This window comes from Varroa destructor, unplaced genomic scaffold, assembly GCF_002443255.2.
Source record: "Varroa destructor unplaced genomic scaffold, Vdes_3.0 BEIS01000001.1, whole genome shotgun sequence".
In the NCBI taxonomy this organism is placed as follows: domain Eukaryota; kingdom Metazoa; phylum Arthropoda; class Arachnida; order Mesostigmata; family Varroidae; genus Varroa; species Varroa destructor.
In genome coordinates, this window is record NW_019211454.1 from 5,590,123 (window position 1) to 5,613,365 (window position 23,243).

Genomic DNA, 23,243 nt, shown 5'->3' on the forward strand with positions numbered 1-23,243 from the left:
GGGTCGCTGAAAAGACGATGGTAAGATGTTTGTAAATGCGATTGCATCTGTGTCAGAGCACTAGAGTAATTATGCCTTTTTACTATTGGCCTATAGGGAATGAAAGTGTCCTTTACGTAGCGAGGAATCGGATTGCCTGAACGCTAGCTAGTTTTTTTTTCGTAAACTAAAAAACTGCTTGCTATATTACTGGTTTGCTTTTTGCGTGATGCGTGTATGTCCTGTAGAAATTGTTGGGAAGGTAAAACTTTTTCCTGGATGACTTGATTCCCGGACGACAAGATTCACAATCAGGCTGACACAGACCTTTTCGCAGATCCTTCCTGAAAGTGCGTCTTTCTGACGGACTATATTTAGAACGAATGAAGAAAATCAATGAATAAATGAATCTTCCCATAGAGGGCGGAAATCTTCCTGGTACCATTATGTACGATTCGTTTTTAAAGATAGTCGATGCATAGGGCTAGTAGTTTTTTGTTTAGATTTTATTGATGCAGCTTGTCAGTCAATACATTCGATTAATTCTATAGCTAGTACCTAGTTGGAAATACCTATTATATAATGCTGTTAGAGGGTCCTCAGATAGCTCAGAAACCTGGCTGGCAGTCGGTATGTCACACAGTATCTATGATATATAGGTTCATTTCCGTTTATCGTCGTTCTAGAAGGGAGAAAGCTGGCTGCTAGATTTCACTGTCTGTTCTTTACATAGGCAGGCAAACCAGTTAGTTTGGTGGCACCTGTTACTTTCTTTTATCAACCCGAACTTTATCAAATGAAGATCCAAATTGGTCCGAAGTGACGTACAAAAGAAAAATTTTTAATTTATGGCTTGTAGTCTCAAATTTAACCATGAGGGCTGAATCCATAGGAAATCTGCTTTGCCACATAAAGCTATTAGTTAAACCTTCTAAAAAAAAAAAACTATTTATTTATGTAGGGTGATAATTGTGTTCGATAGTTAACACTATAATCGTCACTTCATAGAATGTATCTGCGTAATACGAATGACGCTGTCCTTTCAATCTCCAAATTCACCTCAAACAACTGCTATGAGATGGGCTTTCAAATAGATTTAGAAGTAACATTGATATTTTGTATCGTCGCCCCCTCTACGCTTCTTACTACTTTAGCGTTTCCTTCTTCCAAACTTCTCTCGTATAGGTTATGATTTGTAGCCGTGGAGGTCCTAGGTGCGTACAGGATCGTGGGCTCGCTTTTCGCATAGATGAAAACTACTTCCGAGCACGCAAGCTGAACATAACCTGAGCCTCAGCTCCGACCGGAATTCTAACACTGGACGAAACACACATGAGGGCACGCCTTCTGCTTTGCCTATCGAGCAGTAATGTACCCTTACTGATGGGCCAAACAGCCGGGAGCCACCGGTACAACAATCATACCTTCAAGGGGGCAGCTCTGCCCCCCAACGTACGCAGTTGCCACTGTGCATTTTCAAATGGGAACACTAGCCTAGCGATTCGGCGTCATTTGCTTGTAAGAAGGTGCCCCCTAAAACGGTAACACCATACAACTGCGACTATAGTGGCCTCCTGCAGGGCTACCTCGAAATACCACTGAATTCAGCCGTGTCGGCAGGTGTACATTCCAGTTACTACTATTACTACTAGTCTGATAATTTGCCTCATGGTATATTGCAGCGTTAGCCGAGCTACGGTTACTGTAAGGTAAACGAATTCACCACTGCACATAAGAGAACTTTCTTATACGAAATATAGAACTTTTGTCCTATACATCGCTCTTTTGTGTTGTCATTTCTTCGATGTATGTGAGTCACGCTGCCACAGAGTCGCAGCACGGCTTGAAGTCGTGCACTGGTGTAGTTGCACGTTTTTAGCGCGACTCGTTCAACGTTACGCACGACCATGCATGTGTTGTCATGCCTGTTGTCAAATGAAGACAAGCAGATGTCATCATGATAAGGTGCTTCATTGACTAAACCTGTCTGTAAATGTCTATTCATTTCTTCACCTCGTTGAAATTATAAACGTTTTATCAGATAACGTTAGCTCCGACTGCCAATGCAAAACAAAACACTAAGACATTTAATAATACTAGTAGAGTGACGGCTTTTTTTCTAGTTGACTTTATAGCACTATTTAACGTTTCTATACAGGATGAACTCTCATCACGATGCAAATAGGTATTATTAATATCTAACGAAGATTGGCTATGCCCGTTGCTTAGTTCTACACTAGACGAATCGTCGGATTTCGTCCCGCGCCTGTTTTGTCATTAATTAATCTACAGCAAGTATACACCGACAATCATCCAGTCGCCATTATCTTGCTTTACCTGTTACTAGTTTGTAGTACTATCAGCCTGCTCTAGTAGTTTTCCATCAGGGAAAATTCATCTTCTCTCGCAATTTGTTATTGTTCCGTAAATGTCTATGCATGTAGTTACGAAGCTGCTTTAGCGTTAGTTGATTGATTTTGCTTTCAAAACGCGCGTGGACAGGGTCGGCCGAGCTTTGAGGCACGTGGGTGAAGTACGCCTTCAGCCGACTTTCAACCGATGCTGCCACTATCGAAGTCAGCTAGCCTATCAGTTCCTGAAACGTCACTAAACGTCTGAGAGTTGCTCACATTTTTATTATTAATAAATAGTGACACATATATTCATTTGACATTTTGGCATTTTTTTTCTAAATATAAGTTAGGAAAACATTTTTCACGAAAATCAACTTCACATTTGCGGGTCCAATTGAAATTTGTGAAAAATCTATTCAAGAAACGATTAGAAATACAAACTTGTTGTTTTATTGTTAGAAAACTGAAATTGGGTGTTTAAACACGAACCGTGTGTCAATTGGACCCATCTAAAGTTTTTGTCTGAAATCTAAGAATTACCCCTTATGTGAATTTCCATCTAAAAAAGCTTTCGTTTCAATATCATGCATCCGATTCTTGGTTTTTTTGTCAGCTATCGATTTATGTATCGTATTTTTGTTCAGCTCGTCAAGATCTATCGATTGGACTAAAGAATTATTGTACTTTATGTAGATAAATATTGTCGATATTTTGGTAGGTACTATCCTTTATAGAGTATTTTTGAAAAAAAAAACCGGAATATTTGTCATATTAAACACTAGAATCTTCCAATTGACTCTTAATAGAAATTCCCTTAAAAAAATCCGTAAAAATAGCTCGACACACATTTTCGTACCATTGTCACCTGGGCGGGACAGACTGTTAACCAATTTTCTACTGCCGGCACACCGAAATACACATTTCGAGCATGATGCGTTTTTACTCAGCTCATGGAGGTTCTCCTCTAGGTTCTCGCGTTTCGAGGAGGATTTTTTTTAACGTAGAAACCGAGATTTTGCATTGCATTTGCAAGAGCTTTCGATTTGCATCAAGAACGACGGTCTCCCCTTTTACATCGACTTCCATGTGGACATTCGGCTACCACTTTGTCAATGGAAGCAAATCTTTCAACGAAAACCCCACTGAAAAATAGCCCGTCCCAACTTTTCTCATAGATGCCAAAAAGAAAGCAAAGGTCGCAAAAAAAAAACTAATAATTTGCCCAAATTAATTATGTTTTACAGGACGAAGAATAAACTGCCATTTTACGCGTAACTCGATTCCGGGAGCTACTTCACCGATCCGTCAAAAATCAGTTCGATCCGATAATTTTAACGGATTTAGTTGGATCGTACAAACAAGTGGATACGGAGTTTTAGTTGTTTAGAGATATATAGATAGATAGAAGAATGTTGTAACTGTTAAGGGATATTGCCTGCTGCGCGTTGTATGGCGCAACTCTTTCTAGTTATGAGAAGAAACGAGCTTGCGCCAATCTTGAACCTAAATGACTGTGCATGTCCGTAGGATTAGTACATTACCATTGCACTATTGGGCTCTTCGTACGTACATCTATATGTGTAGGCACTACGTTAAATACTAAGACAAAACAACAATCACAACAAGCCAACAGCTCGAATTAAAAATTACATGTACCCCAAAATCTTCGGAAGTGCGCATCTCATAGCCTAATAGGTTGAGTAACCTTGATGGAGAAACGAAGGCCTTTTTTGTAACCATAAATAAAACGTGGAAATTGGAACGTAAAGTCAAATCCATTTTGTTGCATTCAAGCTAATATTTTGTATTCTGTAAGATCCAATTTCGTTATAAATGAATTATTTAGAAAATATATGTTTGGGTAAATACAGATCATCCCGTGTGAAAACTGAAGTATTCCACAACAACGTCAAACATAGTCAAGTCGCCCAATATCATTTCTTCAAGGAATTCTCCCATTTTTAAAAGCTTTGCCTTTTCGTATCGTTTTGATTGCCCGATGCCCGGCCTATTTCGTAGGTCGAATTAATTCCTCAAGTAGGATTTCATCAACAAACAATATAGCTCCCATCCGGAACTGAGAATACCCCTGCGCCCGCCTTATTCTATTATAAAATCACTATTCAGCCTATCGCCTCTTAGCAGACGCAGGATGAAGTGGCCCCCACTCGTTTGGCAACCCTGTTCTATTTCGCTACGAGCCGCACACATATGTCACTATCGAACGCACTGATATATGGCCACTGTTGAAGTTTCGAGAAATCGTATTAACTGAAGGAGACAACAGGCAATCATGGCAGGCGACAATCTTTTGGGAAGCAGACAAGAAGTAAAGGGCGAAGCGCGTCCGCTGGAATATTGTCCTCTTTTGTGCCTTCATTCTTTCAGCCACGCGTGGTCTCCATCCTTTGTCTCCTTTGCTGGAAGTCATCAGGGGTCTTGCTAGACTTTAAATTTTTGTATTCTATCCACGCAGCTAAAGGACCCCGTACACATAAGCGATTCGTAATCCCCCTGCCGAAGCGAGCAAAACCCACTCCAATTAGATACCTGTGGAGGCAGGTCTTTGATGCGACACGTAAAAAAGTGATTCGGAGGATTTTTTCATATAAAAAGTTACCTAATGTTCAAAAAAAAGACTCCCCCTTATAGAAGGATGCGTGGGTATGAAACCGAGCGGCTCTCATAGTTCCTGACACAATGTCCTCAATTCCATGGTTGAAACGCGCGTGGCACTTCTGGCGCCCTTGAGTCAGTCGATGAAAATGCTAATTTGCTTTCATTATTTCGTACACATATATGACACTTAGTTGTGGCGAATTGGAGCAGAACATTTGTGTCTCCTCTATATTGAAAAATATTCAAACATTTTATTAGGGCTGCTATCACACTTACTACAATATTATTAAACATGCTTAATTAAAAACGACATTTTAAGTTTGCACTGATACCGTCTGTTCTGCTGTTCTCTATAAACATCTGACTTCTTCATGTACATACGTATCAGTCGAAGTATGATCAGTCTTTTGTCTCTTAAGTTGTTTTTCGCGGCTTCATCCCTTTCATGCTTCACTGTCTATCATCTCAGTCGATATCCGCTCATATATCAGCGTACGAACATTCCTATTTACTACATCTTGCTACAGTTTCTGCCGATAGTCCTTACACGTCCACGTCCCGCATGCCGGCTGGTATGCTATGGCTTTCAACGCGACATGGCATAAATGTTTATGTCCTATACGTCAGCATTACGCGCTAACACTTGTGACATTTTAGCGACGGTTGACGATGACCGGGGTGCCGGCCAAGTGAGATTTGTTCCCGATCCGGACTGAGATCCTTTTTCGATGACCTTGTCAGTGACACACAATATGGAAGAGTGCCAACGAGGACTAACTGAGAAGGGACCAGGCGAAGTGATAGTCAAATGGCGCCCTGTACCCCCTACCATGTCAAGTTCTCCCAGAGATGGGGCGGCTGCCAAACCGAAGTAAAATGAGAATGTTTCCTACCACGGCCTCAAGAATCGATTTTGTCCTACGTATTAGTGTTATTACCTGATGCGGATTCTGCTGCTAAAGCCGGGCCACCACGATGCAGCTTGCTGTCTGCTCAGCCATGCTTTTCGCAACTCCCTTACTTCGCGGATAAATCCGTTACGCTTGGCCTAGCGTCTGATGGAGCAGCGGCCATAGCACAATGATCTTGCATCCGTAACAGAATACGAAAATGTTTAGCTTAAAAAATAACCAAAACCTGCGCTTGGTTCACTGAAGAAGAAACGGAAGGTCGAATGAAGCATAGTATCGGGGTATTTGGTGTTCCTTTTTGTTATTGTCATGATACCTAAGTGAAGAAAAAGGTACCTGTAAAGGATATTCAAATTTTCAACTAATCGTTAAGGCAAATTCAAAATGTTTGTATATTCTAAATATTTCGGCGCTCAATTTTCAAATGCGTTTGCATGCGTCTGGTCAATGTGACACTCCATTAGATAAGCTACTCAATAGAACTATCATTGTCATTAATAGGTATGCTAATTCAACCGATCAACTCGTAACAGGTTCACTTCGCATATTTCACAAATATAAAAAAAAAAAAAACTGGATTATAACGAAAATAGCACAAGCTTGTTTGTGCTATTTTCGTTATTATCTTTGTTATTGAAACAAAGATAGTCCTACTCCTCTAAGATGTTTATTCGATTGTTCACTTCATCTACATAGAATTATTAAGTGTGTTACTGGGTGCCTATTTTCTAAATGCATAGGTACCCTTCAGTTTACATGCCAGTTACACTATGCTTCGTCTATAGATAATGAATTCAGTTGTAGGGCTTAGAAGACCTTAGCGAACATATAGACCTGCAACACTTGGCACTAGGTGACAGTGGTACGTATGCAGCTCCCTTCGCTTCGAGGCGTCTTGAATAACAGAGGTTGTTTGAGGCACAAGTGCGGAAGCGATGCATTCTTAATGATTTCCGGCTAGCGAACCGCCACTTCGCCCGTAGTGGCCGACCCATAAAGGACATTAGGACGTACCAGACAGCCGTATAGGCAGGACGCGCCAAGTCGTCAACAAATGTTAAGGATATCCATCCATCGACTAAAATCCATCAAACAGGCCTCTCTGGGACGAGTACGTCAGGCAGGCCTGCCCTGCAAGCTGACTGATAGAGGCAAATCACTGCGACGCTTTAGAGCAACGTTTTGGCGCCTGCCTAAGGCAACTGCTAGTCCTTAGAGGCGCTGGCCTGTACTCGTTCGCACATACATGAATTGCAATAGATCTTGAAACCTGGGGGGATGCAGAGATCCAACCAAAAGATGCCAAGCCGTCCTTCGCCAAACCGGGTCTTGCTGTTACGATGTTGCAAGCACGAACGAAGACATTCTACTTTTCGAGGACTTTCTTATAAAGGCTACGAAAAAAAGCCGGTGCCCGTAGTGATCGCACATAGAACAGTGACACACTATATATTGCCTATTGGTGAAGCTACATTGAAGAGCTTTGTGATTTAAGCGTAGCTCAAAGATAGTTCTTAGCTGCCTCAGAACATTCGTTGGTTACCATAAGTCAGCACAGAATATGTCGAACAGACTGTGCAAAAATTATCTATGTTGCCGCGTGCCTCCTGAGGGTTTCTTACCTCGGGCGACCTGTGAACGACAATGTCGTACTAGCGTTGGTTGCTATAGTGAACTCTGCGAGTCGTGATGGTGAACGAGCTGCTCGAATTGGCGTCGCTCAGGTTTTAACAGTGTCACGGTGATCGCTGATAGTGTCCAAAAGAAAGTGAAGGGTTCGTGAAGGTTTCGTAATGTGATAGGATCGATCGTTGCTCTCGGTTTTTTAGCCGAACCAACCACTTGAGTTTGGCTTCCACTGGCCCAATCCTTCGCACGGAGTGCCTTTTTGGAAGCTTTTCAGTTTTGCGGGCGTGCACACTCGTACGCCAGAGGAATCGAGTGTGGGTTCGATAAAGATACGAAACTGTTTATCCTTGCGTCTTCAGCAGCTTCTGGTGGTTGATAGTAAGTGCTTTACGCAGAACGCTGGAACCGACAAATGTAGAGTTGAAACCAATATGAGATATTTACATAGAAATCAAATAGATGTCTGGAAAAAGAACTAATCTACTAGTAACCGCCCTATGAGTGCTGGTCAATGAAGACGCTGAGACAGCTTAATTCTAGAGGTCAGGTTTTCTTAGTTTATTGATCTTGTCAAGTATACAAGACTAAGCTAAACATAAACAATGCCCCGGACAATAGACCTTTGTTGGGAACAATAGCGCCCGCAAGTTTCAGCCCCCCTCCTACAAAAAGAATTATCAGATAGCATAGTTTAGTTGAAACTATCGCATAATAAGAAACTTAAGCCCTTTTTGTAATGTCACAGTCCTATCGAGAATGTCTGCTTTGAAGCTCACGTTCTTATATCTTCTATAAGGTTTGAAGATGATAAAACTATATTCTACGATCGAACATGCGCAATTCAATTTAGCCATCCTCCATCGAATAATTGACAACTAGAATAATGAAGCTTATACACTTCCGTATTGCAATGGTTTCATCTATGCTCAACTATGTACATACCTCACCAACAAAAACAGTGCGATGCATAATCTATAAGTTATGTAGGAGTTGCAATCTACATGCAGAACGAGGAAACAATACGTGTTAAAGCGAAGCTTTTGTATTATGTAAGTACCTTTCAATGAGTAGTCTAATTCTTCTAAAAATTGTGGGCACGCTTAAGAAGAACCATCACGATATCTTTAGCTGCACTTATTGGACGACATAAAAAAAGTGGGATAAGGGTCCAAGAAATGGGTTTTAAAGATACCTGTGTGTCTTCTATGATACTTTTTGGGCAACGGTCGAGATAAGCATATCTTTAAATATCTATTGCTGGCGACCTGTTGTCCACTAGGCTAAAGAAGTTATTTAAGCTTCACGTTTGGCTCAACGATAACTTACTCGCAATTTAACGTCTGCATTTATATTATCCAGAAACTACACCTAAATTATTTCGAATAAAAGCTACTTTTCTTGGGTCGCCGCTTGCAGTCAGGACACGCTATAGATAAAAATCCTTCGACTTACTTGCTTTTTACTGCTAAGAGATTTAGATGTCCAATACATCATCACCAGTCTCCATTTACCGAGGAACATCTGGCAATTGGACGTTATCTTATATGGTCGCTTTAAGGAAGCGGTTTTATATCTTGGTAAACCCTTGGCTGTTACGAAATCTGTGTCGTGTGTCGATTATATATGTACGTAAGTACCGTAGGCGTCTGGGTTTCTGTCATCAAGTTGCTGTTGAGAACATTCGGCATAACTTTTTTTTTATTTATCTACGTTCAGAGTGTACTTGCCACTAAATACGTATATAAAGTTTTACGTCACATTGAATATATAGACTTTACTTGGTTGCCAAAGACGACCAGACAAGACAGGGTATTTTAGATTTCATCAGAGGCATCTATTATCCCACCTAATGGAAAAATTTAATTTTTGTTGCTTTTTTTTTAATTAAAATCGTTAGGAAACTATAACACGAAAGAACTAAATTATCTGATGTATTTTTAAAATTCAACTTTAGCGAACTTGAATTCGATAGGGAATCCTAACATTTTCGGTTTTAACTGCTACTGATGAACGAAATGATCTTGTGGCTTAATTAACAAACCATTTCATACTTATTGTAAGATATCTATTTATCGGAGCTCTGATACTCGTTTTATTTAGTGACGTTCCATGCCAGCGTAGTTCTAATGCATTAAAAACAATTTTCACATTGACCTGTTTTCAGATCCGGTCGGCACAATTCGTCCTCTCTAAAGCTTCTTAGGTTCCCCCTTTTGGCCCACTTGTTTCACGCTCCCAAAGGAAGATTGTACTAAAGCCATTTGAGCACTTTCTCTCTCTCTCTCTCTCTCTGTCTGTCTCGCGCGTTCGCTCGCTAAACCACAAAAACCTTTTCTGAAGCAGTTGCATCGACGGCCAAGCCGCCAGTTTATTACCTCGTATGCAAATGAGGTCGTGTCGGAAAATTATTTCCTCAAACCGTTTTTGCGGCTTTGCTTGCTTTTCCAGCTTCTTTTTTCCATTAGGCAGCTTTTTCTCAGGACCCAATGCAGCACCACTGCGACTGTCACAACGATGTCAAGCGAGGTCTCGTGTCTGGAGCCTGCCGGAGCGAACGCTGAGAGCTGTTTAAGAGCTCAGCCGTGCTTCACTATTCAAGACAATCCCCCTCCCTTTGAGAAGCCCACGTCTATTTGTCTAACGCAGTCAGTCTAGCCAACGTGCAGCGCGTAGCGGCCGACGTTCAGATATCGTGCTATGTCTGTGCGATTGTATGCGCAGTGGTGAATAAATGAAGAAACTAAGGGGGAAGGTGAAAGAGAGTAACGTTCCCACTCTGTGACGTGCATTTTTACTGGACGTTTGTGAAAATTAAACATTAGCAAAAAAGCGCAGGTGATGATGCCTGATAATGTACTAAAGTTAGCGCTAGATATTGGGCGTTTACTGCGATAATAAAGAGGATAATAATAGAACAGGGCCTTATTTGTTGATTGGTTCGATTAATGGACCAGGAATACGGTAGTCGAAGATGAACGGGGTCTCGTGTAGGAAAGTCGAGATACTATTCATTATCATATTTCCCCATGTTTACCTATGCGTAGATAAACATTGCACAAAGCATTAGTTGTTAGCTTTTTTATAGTGCGACCTTTTCACGCCTTAGAGTTTGTTTCTATATTGTAATATGGTAATGGTTTTACGCTGAGGGAATGCATAAAAAGCAATTATAGCAAAAACAGTAATAGTCTGTACATATTGCTAATCCCCCTAACGGTGACGAGAGAAGTGTAGTCCTTAACTGGGATTGTTTGCATTTAACCTAACAAAGTTGTATGTGCTTTGCGTAAACAAAGAAAGAACAAAGTGCTATTTTAGGTTTACAACAAATGAATTTTTCAATTAAATACGGGAACTGGGGTAATCTACCCTTGAGAGGCCGTTTCACATGCTTACGCCGCCACTCCATCAGGCAGAACATCGATTCGAACAGAGATACATTTTTAATGCTAGTTACAGAGTAAGATTAGCTTACATAAACAGATAAGTACATGGACATATCTAAGTAAGTGTTAACTAGCTTTTGTCTTATGACACTAAAGTTCATAATTTTCTGGCCTTATCAATATGTCCAATATTTTCTCACTCGTAACGTTGACTTAGTCATTGGCTAGCACGATACGCGGCGATCCGGATGTATTATACGAACATAGAATTTTTTACGCGAATTAAAAACCTTTTTCTTTTTTTTGCAGAACAAGCGCTTCAAGTTGTTTCGGGAATAGTACGCATATCAGTTAGCATTACGGTAAGTTTGCCATTTTATACAGACGGGAATAATGTCGGCACCCCTACATAGGCCAGAGTGAATAGCCTTTCTTAGTTAAAGAAATTCGTGTTTGAGCTTTTCTATAGCTCACCAATAATAACTCGCTTGGCCTCATGGATATTCAAGATTTTGCCAGTGGCCGTTATAAAGATGTATATATATGCGATCTGTGAGTGTCTACGCATTGGATTTCTAGGGGTCCTTTCGCTGCAGACGACATGCTACGATAAGATGACTTTCACTTCAGTGTTCACTGTTTGCCTGAATGTTCCCTGCTTTCATCTTGCTTTAGCAAAATCAATGTCATCATTAAAAATAATCGTGATACACAGGTAAAAGGCAAGCTCTAGTCGCAGATAATATATCAAAGCAGCTGTCGATCGTTTTCATACTATTTTTGACATTTTCTGCCAATAAGAGAAAGTCAACGCTCGTATTTTTGGCCATCTACCCGCACAGGGCCTCGTTACACGTATGTATATCACATATTGTATCGTATAGGGGCCTTTTGGTTTGGCCTTCTTGAAGCAATTACGGCGATGCAACTGCCCCATGTGCAACAGCTTCACTGCCCAATCTCATCTTATGGCCTTATAAAGCTGCAAATGGTGTTCTTACTACTGCTAAAGCTGTATTCTACGGCGGGACCTTGAGTGGAGCATGCCAGGAGCCACAGCAGACGTCATCATCATCATCACTACTGCTGCCCTGTTTCCTAACTCATCTATACCTTAAGAAAGGATCTCTTTCATTGCGGGCCGAAGCTTGGCAACCAACGAGATCATCTGGAGTGAAACAGTCTGAATGGCTCTGTTTGTAACTTCGGCTGACAGGACGACAGCTTACACATTAGAGTAGATCATTATTGATGGGGCAATGACAGCACTCGAAGATGATTCGGGAAACGGCCAGGAACTGTCCTGGCGGCGCGTACTATTCACGCAGTGTAGTTCGCCCCCCAAACTTTGTTGAGCTAGAAAACCGCTACGAACGCTTTCAATGAAGTAGTCCAAAGCTTAAATGACAGTAATATACAGTATCGTCATAGCACCTTGCGCGAGATAAAGAAACAGATGAAAAGTGTGAATTAACCGCACATAAACATGGGCGTTGCTGAGTAGATGAATTTAAACTGAACTCGGCTTTAAGTGGGATTTGGGGATAGATTAAATAATAATAATATTACTATCTTGAATGTATCGGAGATGTAGTGTTGAAGGTCAAAAAAACGGTAGCTGTAAAGGCGCCCGCAGACATCTAGTTCTCCGTACGGGAGTTCGTCTGTTCATTCGAGCTTCGTCGAGAGATACACGTAAAACGCGCGATGCTGTTTTTTTTTTACAGTGTAAGTGTAAAAAATAAAGTTATTATGGGGTAAAAAAGGTACGCTTTTTTGCGGTGAATATGTACATTTAATCTACTGGATTAATGGTATTCCAATTGATGTTCTAGTCCAACCAAGAATCACCAAATAAAAAATATATATATATATATTATATTTTCATATATATGCTGTATTTTTTATTGAATTAGATACGCTTGTTGGAGCTTTTCGCCAGTTTGCGAAGGGGCAAAGGTAGCGTCACATTGAGAGCAAGATACGTACATTGATTGTCATAGCGAACTATCCGGAACAACATTTGGCTTTATCTGCGGCGATACATAATAGAAACCAGCAAGAACAGTAGATCAGTATACAATTAAGCTTGAACGATATTAGAAACGGAATGATCTTCCATAGCTTCCTTCAGGAGAGCACTGAATATACTCTATCGAGAAACAAAATTCTAAATCAATTTAATTATATTCTTGATTTAGGCTGTAGACATTGTCGATGTTTCATTTAAAAGGTATATAGCGTACAGCCTATTCTCGTGGGCCTATTAGGTCAGTTCAATCATCCCGTTACATATAACCGTGTCCCCGAAACATTGTTGCACTTAAACATGGCTACCGCTAATGATTCTAGTTAAATAGAAAAATCTGCGTAATGAAATACTTCAGTTACTTTAAACGACGTACGGTTCACTTATACCTAGGGCATAGTGTAAAATTCACCGGCATTTCTCTTAACGTCAAAATACAAAAGGTACGGAATTAATGGTTCGAATAACAGTGAAAGCAATACACGATCGGTACATTTCTCGACAAACCTAATAACACTTCTAAGACTAGTCATATCAAAACTAATTCTCGTGGTGACGAGCAGAAGGCCGCAAGCTGGGTATGTAGGATGAAAAAGGACTTGATGAAATAGATCAATAGGAATATCCAAATGTGCGCTAGTTCAGCATGTGAAACGTTCATAAGATGATAACGAGATAAATTTTTTTACAATATCACTAAGCAAAGTCCTTTTTACTCTAAGCAGCTACAATAACAGCGACCCATATGTGAGAAATTTCCGGCCTGATTATTCGTGTGGCTAACAAGCTGTTCCGAACTGGTGTCCTATAAAATCTGCTGACGTAATCGTTTGAAAGTAAGTTCGTTCATTGCTTACATGGCTAGTAGTTAGGTACCTTGATCATTAACTTTAGCCAATTCTTATCTGATCTGTCACGGCTTAATAATGATAAGAAAGGATGTACTTTGTATTGAACTCGCTAAACTTGTCAACACTCCTGTACGTCTTTTCAGCGTAACTTAATTGCAAAACAATCAATGATCATCTCTGTGTGCATCTATTTAAGATTACCTAGACCTACGTGACGTTTTACGTTAAAATATGTTCTTTCAAAATTCTAATATTTCTTTGACATTCGTGTACAATATCCGTTATGTCTTAAACTCCTTCAATTCGAGGTTACCGAGGGGTCTAGTTTGTTCCACTTCAGAAGCTCACGTTCACACCCAGTTATTATAGGAGGCTTCTCCGCGTCCGTAGAACGACCATCGTTCTCCTAGGAAACAATGAAAGGGGACTAGGCGTCTTCAAGGCCGGGCCATCCTGTAATTTGCAGTTATAATGGGCCGCCCTCCGGGGCACCCTTACTCGGAATGGAGAGGTAGGATGCACCACTTATTAGGGTGTCAAGGGTGATATAAATTTGTTTCTTCTAAACCGTGTAATGTTACTGGAGAAAGTGCAGTTACAGTGATCACGACCCACACGAGGGGCGATCGTAGGAAGGCGTCCATTAAAACAGATTTTTGTTAAGCGAACGTTTATTATTAACATAAATATTGATTTAAAGTGCCACAGTGTAGCTTGTCCCTTGACCACAGAGGGAAACCATTTTATCCAATAGAGAAAAAACAATACGTAGTAAACGCGAAGCTTCAATCTCGACCACGGTCAAACAGGCTACACTCAAAATTCGAATGAACAAAAGTCTACTTATTGTTGTCCTATCAAAAGCCAACCATCAATAGCAGATTTTACGTTATAATTTTAAGGTAATTTCAGCTACTTCTGAATATATGGAAAGTATGAGCGCAGTTTATCAGAAATCGAGAACTAGAGTTAGTTCCTAATGTGCATAAAAATCTAACTGTAGCTACACAATTAGAGTTATTACATAGCTAACTTATACTGTAAAATTTACCGCAGTTTAATTTTTTAAGGGTGACAGTATACCCTTCGTACCACCAGTCACGATGGTGAAGCTCTAATCAAAACACATTAACGTGCTTGACAAAGCCTCAAAAATGAGCAGAAAACAAGCGCTTGATGTTGAAATGTAAAGCTGTTATTTTTAAGCATTTTGAAGTGTTCAGGTCATGATAAATACAAACAAAAGACGTTTCGGCCAAAGCAAAAACATTCACCCCTCACATTACCCAAACCTCATTTATATCATCAAACCTCATGATGTATAATTTTTTAACGTAGGAGCTACCACCTACTATCATACCCAGTACAAGAGGCTTTGCACCTCCGTTTTTCGGAACAGAAAAATTTTATCTATACTTGTCTTTGTAAATATTACCGAGAAGTAACGTCTGTTATATGAGCTGCCTTTTCCCGGGCAAAGCAGTCTGTTCAAACGGACGGAGTTGGTAGACGAAAACTGATGACCATGGGCGGTCGATAGCGTTGGTCAACGACGTATGTCATACCATTCTCTCGCAGACAGATTGCTCAGCGTCAGATCATTCATGTGAGGAAGTGAGGCCAAGTGGCCGTTTGGCTAAGCGTGTGTGTAACGTATTTCAATAGAACGCAAGGCGCGTGCCTTAAACGTTATGCTTGTATCTTGACAGACAAATAAAGGTATTACGTCTTCTTATATGAGTAGTTGCCTGTATAAGAAAGAAAATATCATCATGTTACAGAGAAAGTTGATGTTTGAGGAACTAGATAAGGGAGAAAGAATTTAGATTTGATAAAAAAATAAAGAGGATAATGAAATCTATAATTAGCAATCGATTTACGTTTAGCAGGAAAACGATGTTCTATAAAGATGCTTTTCGGATTTAATCTCGCTGTAACTTAAAAGTTGTCCAAGTTAGCGGACTGTTCGGTGCAAACACATAACTCCTGATACAGTTTGGCCCGAGAAATGCTCTAAAAACTGTTCATTTTACGAAAAACTACACTGATTACCGCTGAAATAAAAGTTGAGCGAAATTAAATCGTATTCGTCTCAGCGTTTGCAAACGACGCAAGTTATAGCTAAGTTAAATTTCCGTAGGCTTACAAGTTGACAATTGCGCAAAAAGGACAATGGAAGGTCAGCGTTTCTTTATCACGTCACCACAGCTTGGTCAGGTTTTGTCGGACACCTATTCATTTTTTTCAAGCGAAATACAATTAAAGGAGGTTAAAAATTATCTTCAAAATTCGCTTGCGGTCTGTCTGACTGGCACATTCTACAATAATTAAGGATGTATAGAACAAGGTGGGTTTGGATTCTGGAAAAGTTGATGTTTTGACTGCAGGGGAAAGACAGAGTACCGGACCATTGCAGGATGTCTGAAGCAAAAATTAGTTTAATCAGACAGGCCATCGTCCAGTATGTATGAATAATGTCGATGTGTAATAGTTGAAGTAAAAAAAAGTTGTAATGTGTAATTGCGATTTCTCGTTATGTGAATTTTTGTGTATGTACATGTATCCTTGTTGCTACGGTCCAAATTCATTGTGAAATTGTATTTTTTTTTTTTTAAATATACATACTTCTTATACACAGATAGTTAAATTATCCATGTATAATACCTCCACTTGGTCTGAATTCAGTAAATTTAGCAAGGTTGTTATCATCCATTTTATCAGTTATAATTTACCGAACGTTTTAGGTCCATATCCACTTCTATCTTAACTGGCGCAAGCAAATAGTAAAACGATAGCATTTTACATTTAAATCACAAACCAGCTCTCACTAAGTAGAACTAAAACAAGAATCACGTTTATGCATATAGATACGTCCAACTAACTCCGCCTCCTTTCCAACTCCTTGTCCGTTGTTATATTCGGTTCATCCCAGGGTATTTGTATCCTTTCCGAGTGATCAGTATCGCTGCATCCGAACTAGTCATCCACCGCTCAGCTGTAGCTGCTTCAGTGAAGGTAATAGCTTTTACCTAGGGTGCCGTGCGCCATAATCAGCGGGTAAGTGAAATACCTGTGTGAGTTCTGAGCGACTATATTGCATCCAGACAAAGATGGGGTATGGGAACTTTTCATCAAAATTTTCATTTCTAGCTGACGCCCAGCCTAGGTCACTGGCTGGAGGCTAGGGGCAAACTACCTTAAGAAGAAAACAGTAAAATAGTGCAGTGTCGACGATCGCAATACCGCCTACCGGCGTCCATTGCTTCAATGGATTATGCCTTATTTTCAAGTTAGACCTAGATTAGGTTTAAAAGAATTTAAAAGAAAATTCCTGTTTCAGACTGAAAAACCAAAAAGGATCGTCGAAGCAAGCAGAACAACACGCTGTTAGAATAGGGAACACAATGTGGAGTTGTGTTATTGGAAATTGCTTGCTGTTTCCTTACTAACCGTATAAGAAGGAGAACTTCGAAATATCAAAGCTGCCTAGGTCGACGTGGGTGCGTGTTGCACTGTCAACTAGATGCTCTGAGGAATGATCCTGCCCAAGGTCGAGATTCGTAATAGATATGTGAACTAAACGGCTCCTAAGATGCTATCATTGGAAACGAATTCAAAACGTCAACGTTATGAAATGCGTTCATCGTGTTACGTGTAGTTGAAACCGTAGACCTACTAGCAGAAGGACAATTGATTTTCTAGGCTATCTGTAAGTTTTTTTCAATTTAAGTTACAACATTTAGATTAGTTGATTGGGTAAATAGTCACTCTGTTTTCACTGTCGGTCCGTCTTGATGTGCGATTAAATACTTTTTCATTACCTACCCTTTAGTAAGAGTCTCTGCTAACATTTTTTCAGGTAAAACACAGGTAAGCTTTCAAGGAATTCGTTTTGCCTTGTATTCCTTAAGGTCAATGAATGGGGAAATGCCCGCTGTGCTAAATTAGTTCACAGTCTTATACGGAACAGGGAACAAACAGCTTCGTCTCTTTTAAAGTCAGAGGGAACGCAAGTAAAGCTTTAACGAAAGCTTTTTCATGATTCATTAAGCTTAGAAGTCCAGCCGAGGAGCGACATGTTTGACCTTGTGGCATTACTATAGATAGATACGCTCTGAGTAACAAAATTTAAAGAATTTTCACAGCGATTCTTTATGGCGGTTGGAGTGCTAGTTCGTACTTGTAACCAAGCTTCAAATTTTCACTGTAATTTACTACGAAAGTTAGTCCTAAAAATTTTAGAAGACCCAATAGCTTCAGAGGTTACTAAACTGCTTTTTACAAAGAATAGTGAACATGCAATTCATAGAATCGAATTATGATAGCTTATTACGGGAACTGCAGGTTACATCCCATAACTGGTGTCTGTAGTTTTTGCTTCGTACTTCTACCAAACCCAGAACTGAGTACTTGAAAAAAACGCAGCTAAAATATTGCTTCGGCACACGTTGTGTGCCGCTTTTTTTCTCTATCTAAGCGGTTTTGCGATCTGATCCGGCATGATGGTGCCGCTGTCGTTCGAGATATCGGCTGCCAGAAAACGTCGTCGACCGATCAGTCTTCCTTTATTCATTTCTCTCCACGCCCTTCTCCATCAGGACCGTTTCGAAGTCGGCAATGTTATTCGCTAGCTATGACGACTACCAATGCTGGCGACCCGTCACTGCCCGTAGAATGCCTCTCTTATATACTAGAGAGTTGTTTCAGCATTCGCAGCAACGGCGAAAAGGCAGTGGTGGTAGCGTCGGGAAAAGGGTCGAATTCGGTCTTGTCAGACTCCATGCGACAGTGTCATAAATTAGGACATTTATTGGATGTATGTTGACGGCATTCTGCTTCTGCAGCTACCACTGCCAAGGACTCAATAGCGCAGAGCTATTCGCTGCGACATGCTGCGTCATCCGGAGAAAAGTGTTGAATAGTCGGAATAAGGCGGGCTTGCGCGACACGGAATGTCTCGGAGACAAGAGCCGCGCACCGAAAACCGTTCGGCGTTGGAATCGAACGAACTAGCGGGCCGGCGTTCGCTCGAGCGTTCGGTCGCTTGGAGGAAATGTCGAAATTGAACCGAGAAATATACTCGCGTCTACTTGAGAGACACAAGCAACCAGTCAAAAGTGGTAAAAGGATGTTGTCAAAGTTGGGACCACACAATACTTCATATTTTTATCTGGTTCCCCCTGCATAAGCGAATATAAACAGTGAGGACAAATACGTCAATGTAGTTTTGTCAGACGATGCACAAAAAGGGCAACCAATTTAATCCATTCGACAGCGGCATAGCTGACGAAAATTGGGAATGTGTGCAAGAATCTATGCCGATCTTTGAGGGTATTCCCCACTTCATCACAACAGTAAATGCCCAAGCAAAAAGAGCGAGATGGCAACTGATGATAAGTGAAGTACACATGATTGAATGTAGGCTTATATAAACAGTAACGTTTTGTTTGTTTCTATTTTGAGCAGTGACAAAATTGGTCATATTTGAAGTCTTCAATAAAAAAAAATTGCTTACAGTCACAGAGTCCAGATAGGTAGCGACGGATAGGGGTGTTATCGGTAAATTACAAGTCAGCACAACTTGTTCATCTAAACTTGGTTAAGAATTTAAAAACAATGCGGTTAATTGTTTTGATCGCACGGAGAGTCAGAGTTAAGATAAACCGAATAACGAGCACCAATTGTTTCTCTACCCCATATTTTCTGAAGCACTCAGTTACGATGTTTTTACCAACTATGGTAATATTTCGGTTGCAGCCTGAAACAATCTATATATTGAAAAGGAATAGAAAGAATAGGATGCGTGGGCTCGTTTTTTCGGGTAATTTTCAGTTCAATATTTTTTGTTATAAAGTAGTACTTCACCGGTAAATTCAAGGGTGCTAGAAAAAGCATGCTTTCTTTAGAACAAAATCAACAATTCAAGAAGGTAAGGTTAGGAATGGCACGCTCTGAGTACAATTCGACCATCCTTGAAATGCTTTGCCCACGATGTAAAATACGCGAGACTATACATTATATTAATTTACAACCCTTAACGGTCCGTAAAATGACCAACCATTATTTAGCCTCCAAAAAATCCAGCAGGATTTTCGTCATACTGTAATGAAATATTCCCAATTAAAAATGATTTGATCTGCGAAAATTAATAAAAAAGGAATCAAAAATACACAGCTAATGATGCCGCTATCCTGGGTATCAACTTAGCCAATCTTTTGTTATGTCCATTGTTGTCTCATAGATTATGAGGTCCTGATATATGTGTCTAATATCAGAAATATCAGGAAGATGCTCTTAAAAGAGATGCTTTTACTGTTCTCGTAAGAAATTATTTTTAATCACGGATCATTAACCTATTTTTGATTTTTCTTTATTAAAAAAAATTTTTCTGTTGATCCACAAGTCAATTGTGGCGGCACCACCACCACTGCTTCGCCCGTTGCCCCGAAAATGTTTTATGTTGTGTTCAGAAACACACTCTTTATCCCTAGCCTTTATAGGTCCTATTCTACTTACTCTTTAGTCACTTATGACCTAAATAAAAAAATGCTTCAAAAATTCTAAATAAAAAAATAAGATTTTCTTTCAAATGATTGCATATGAGTTTCAGCATAAACTAAAAACACTGAAATTTTAAGTGAGGGGTCTTTTAAATGAAAACGTTCGTCAGAACGTTTTAGCTAAAGCATGGAAAAAAACATAGTTTCATTCAATTACCACCTAGTTAAGTATTATTATTATAAATTATCATTATTTGTAGAAAATCGATCATAGTATAGAAAATAATGTTAATAATGACGGACGCACGTAGTACTTTTGAATTGTTCTAATCATTCAATGTTACGTAAGACAATCATGACAGTTGACCTATTAGAAACGACTGGATAGAACGCGAAAATATTGAAATTCTATGTGCACAAATGTGTGGTCGTTCGATTGGTTTACTACCGTTATTAGTAGATAAAATGGCCTTCGAAGTTCCTGCGCATGTATTACACCTACGCATTTACAAATGACTTTGTGGGCAGGACACACAGTTGTCAGAGGACATGTTTTCCTCGTAAAGTCTGAGCTAACAGGCCAGCCGACGCAGATGAAACTCGACAGTTCGACATTCCCGTTCTCGGCGAATATAAAACGATGTCGCGCACAAAAGCTTGTTTTAACTGTTATAGCTTCTCGTCTCCTGTTTGTTATGTGATATAGTAGACGCAGAAGACGAGGTCCGATAGACGCTGGTCGACCTATAGTTTTGCGTGCCCTGCACAATGATGGAAATTGCTTGCAATGCTCCTCACCCGATTACTGCTGACACTGTATACATACGAAGTTTCCTAACGCTGGAAGGACCTTAGCTCAACTTACATTTGAGACATCGGCTGGTTCCTTGCGGAATAATGGCGCCTTATTTTTGGCACTGAACAGCTCTTCGCGCGGAACGTTTCTCCCGCTCAACCAGTAAAAGAAAGTTCAGATAAAATTGTACATTAGCATCAGTGTGCATCTTTTGAGGCGACTATGTTCCTGTTGTGCAGGGACACGTTTAAGTAAAATAGATTTTCGCCACCCAACAGGCCATTACGGTTACCCACTTGCAACTTTCGAACGGTTATAGACGTGTAATTCTTTGTGAGTGTGGGCGACTTCGTCATATGCATCGGCATATTTGTCCTTTCTGGTCAGCGCATGCCGGCCACCCCACAAAGGCCCTATGTGTCACAACAAGCAAACAGTTAAACTCCGTCTAAATCAAATCTACTCTACTGAGCTTTGGCAACCGCTTATCGAGAAACGCACGAGTCATAGAATTGAGCACTGACGCCTCGTCACGTTGAAAGCAAGAGTCGTCGCTGCCACGGATCTACGTTAGTTAAGATAAGCGAACACCACCACATAGCCAGATGGGCCTTGTGGAAAGGTGTTGCGTTGAAGCCATGGTCCGCCCGCGTCGTTATTCCAGGCTCTTTTACTTTTTAAGCGCGTTTCATTGTCGCTGGTCTTTGACAATATGAAAGCATACGCAGCCAAGCCATGTTACGGAGCCGATACCAGCCGATACTCTATTTTCAGGACGTTTGAAAATACTTATGCGACAACTAATGATGTCACTGTGTCTTTGTAAAACACTCAACTATGTTTACTAGTCGGATATACTTATCTATTAAAATGCAAATTCCCTTCAATTTTATAAGATAAATTTTTCAAAAACACAAGCCAACTTTTCTAAAAATGAATCTCGAAGTGAATACCGGGTTTAGAGATGAATGCTTGATGATAAATGTCCATGTGGGTAAACTGACGCCATTAATGCCACTTGCTGATATCGTCATCGGTAGACAAAGAGAAGTAGGAACACGACTGCGGTGAATTTCATCGATGGAAGACATGTGTGGTCCACGGAACGTGGCTTGGAATCTTCATCTTCCCAACCAGCTTGTTGATCTGAGCCAACATAATGGAAACGTGCTAAAATGCCCATGTGTATTTTAGTAAACACAAAATTTAGTCGAAAATAAATCTCTTCAGATGAGCTTCTTGTTCTATTTTAACAGCATATATTGAGAGTTTCGCACTAGCCTGGCCTTTAATCAAGAGACTATAAATATAGTTAATCGAAAGCCACCAATGAAAGAAAGCACGTACCTACCTACCTACCTATAATGCAAGATGGATAAGCTTTGAATGTGACTAATAATAATTGTCCCCGAAAATTGGATTCCCCAATGCGCATGGGAGATCTCTTATTTCCACTAATTAATATTTTCAATTCTCGTAGAGCGCCTAACTATTAAACATAAAGGCACATTTGATGGTCCAGGTTGAAAACTAGAAATACGTTGTCCCACGCTTTGAGTCGGCCGGCCGGTCTGGGGCAATCTTTATTCAAGGCAGTACCGGACGTAAAACGTTTATAAAAGGTGTTTGCAAGTTTTGCAATGGGCGGTAGTTTTTTAGATGTCTAATATAAAGCTCATTATCCAACCTACAATCAGGTATCGTGCAACCAGCTCTATAGATTTTTCCGTTTTCAATTTTCACCGGTCTACGCTTCTCAAAGCTTATGACAGACATAAGCTATTACACCGTGCCGCCATGTTAGGACGATCAATGCTACTACCGGTAGCGTTGTCAGACCTTAAGAGTGTAATGTTGACTGGGCGCTCTTCCTCTTCGGGGGAAATTCTCGTCGCCTTTGGTCCGCTATCATACGCGGCCAACTTAGCTTAGATTGAAAGCGGCACAGTTGACAGTGTTCACACCTGAGACCCAGTTAGTAAACTTGACCCAGCAATCCAGAAGAACTGAAGCAAGAGGCAATCTGCCATAATCGCTTTCGACGTTCCGGTGAGCCCGGGACCGGCCATCCACCGAGCACCATGGCAAACGTTTTGACGTCGACGTTCAGCTCAACGGCTTGAAGCACGACGATGCCGAGAGAGCCTTTCGCTGTCTCCTTCGTCGAGCCAAATCAATTGTAAGGCGCG